Source organism: Elephantulus edwardii, unplaced genomic scaffold (genome assembly GCF_000299155.1).
Source record: "Elephantulus edwardii isolate Elephantulus edwardi_28Jun2011 unplaced genomic scaffold, EleEdw1.0 scaffold00007, whole genome shotgun sequence".
Classification (NCBI taxonomy): Eukaryota; Metazoa; Chordata; class Mammalia; order Macroscelidea; family Macroscelididae; genus Elephantulus; species Elephantulus edwardii.
The window spans coordinates 8,276,502-8,278,673 of NW_006399757.1; the positions used below are offsets into that span (position 1 = coordinate 8,276,502).

The 2,172-nt window shown below is 49.5% G+C and overlaps 1 pseudogene; it reads right to left on the minus strand.

The window, feature by feature from the left end:
* Positions 1-222: 222 nt before the first annotated feature.
* On the minus strand, positions 223-1,253 carry LOC102847643 (annotated as a pseudogene).
* Between the last annotated feature and the right edge of the window lie 919 nt (positions 1,254-2,172).

The window sequence follows — 2,172 nt, forward strand, 5'->3', positions numbered from 1 at the left end:
AGGCCACAAGATCGATGAGGCGGACCCTGGCCCAGTCAACGGCCTTCTCCACACCGTGTCATCCCACGCCGCAGCCACCCAGTGGCCTGGATCACACGAGCTAAAGGTTGAAATCAAAGATACATACAGGGTATTAGACATAGATCGAGAGAACAGGCAACGTGATACAAGGTCAGATGAGCAACAAGGTCTAGCTCCGGTGCTGATTTCGTGATAGAGGCTTCAAGGACAGTTCTTTGCAAAGGCTTCTCCAGTTTCAGAGGCTAGCATGAGGTGTGTGGGAGGCTGCACTCGGAGGAGGCGGGCATATGCGGGACGTCTGTTTAGAAGCATTTGTGGTGGATGATGGAGACACTCGACCCGTCCTACTCGTCTGTTAATCCATGTCTGCTAGAAAGTGGACAACAATGCCAGATGGAGCCGCCAATCCGCGCGGAGTACCTGCGTTCAGGGCAGGCGTGTGATCTTCATGATGCTGGGCCCTTGCCCGGTGAGCTCTTTCTGCATCCTGTCGGCGATACCTGGGTACGAGGTGATCCCAGCCGACTGCACGGTGTGGGTGTAGAGATCCCTTCTGGTACCCACGTCATACTTGCTGCTGGAGTTGGAGGTGGTCTCGTGGGGGAGGGCTGGAAGGGCCTCTGGACTCTGGAAGTGCTTGTTGCCAATGGTGATGACCTGCCCTTCGGACAGCTGGTGGACAGGGACACGGCGCTGGCCATCTCCTGCTCCGAGTCCAGGGCAAGGGGGCACACCTGCTGTGTCACGCACCACCTTTCGCTCGGGGGTGGTGAGGCCAGGGCCGCACTCAGTGAGGATCTCCATCAGGTCCAGGCGCAGGATGAGGTCCTCTGCCGCAGCGCAGAGCCCTCGTCCATGGGCACCGTGTCCATGACGATGCCTGTAGTGCAGCCCCCGGTGTCCAACCACAGCACGGCCTGGCTGGCCACCTACACGGAGGGCGTGTTGAAGGTCTCGAACATGATCCGGATCTTCTTCTCCCGATTGGCCTTGGGCTCAGGGGTGCCTCGGTCAGCAGCACGGGGTGCCCCTCGGGGGGCCCCGCGCAGCTCATGGTAGAAGGTGCGGTGCCACATCTTCTCCTTGTCGTCCCAGCTGGTGACGATGGCCTGCTCTATCGGGTACTGTAGCATCAGGATGCCCCTCTTGCTCTGGGCCTCATTGCCCTCGTACAAGTCTTTCTGGCCCATGCCCACCATGATGCCCTGGTGCCGGGACTCCACGATGGAGGGGAAGACCACGCAGGGGGTGATGTCCAGGGCAGCAACTTCTTCTTCCAAAGTGACCAAGGAAAAGGTGCAACGAGCAGGTGAGCAGGGGCAGTGGAGACTGAGCAGGTGAGCAGTTTTAATCCATCTGTCTTTCTGAGGAAGAAAGAGTGACAGCCTACTCCAGTAAATGTTTACAGCCTCAGAAACCAGATGGAAAATCCCCATGAACGATCATCAGCTTGACAGCAGCACCTATGGAGCGGGAGGATGTATACATACGTGAATGTATAATCCTGAATAATTACTTACACAAGAAAACATGTCGCTATCACGTCAGAACTGTCTCATGAGGATCCTCTAGAGATGGTAACTGTCATGGGAGGAGATGGTTCTTTTTTTCTTCATCAAAGCAGCTTGTAGATTTAACCACCTGTTTTGGAGTTGGTATTTCAACTCCTTACCATTTATTTTCTCAGTCATCAGTATAATTGCATTGTTTTTTATTTCATCATTGTATGCATTTCTAATATTTATAAGAATATTTTTCTGTAAGAAAGCTTAGTTATCCATTATTTTTAATTAAAAAAGAGTAATAAAAAGAACCTCAGAGGAAAAATAAATTCTAACTACTTCTACATGCACAAATAATTTGTATCCCTTCCACATACTTTGTAGAGGAGGTTCACCTATTGTGTATTTAATCACAATGCGGACAAAACATGGGTTATAGATATTATTATAATGTAGCATTCTGTTTTATGTTTCATAATATTTGTTTTCATTTCTCATAATACCTTTCTAGTGGTTGCTACATGATAATTATAAATGTTTAACACTCCCAGTCATCTAAACAGACATGCAGAAACTGATTTATAGTAGAATAGAAATTGTTCACTTTAGATTTAATCACATAAATGTATAAACATGATTGCTAGTCTAT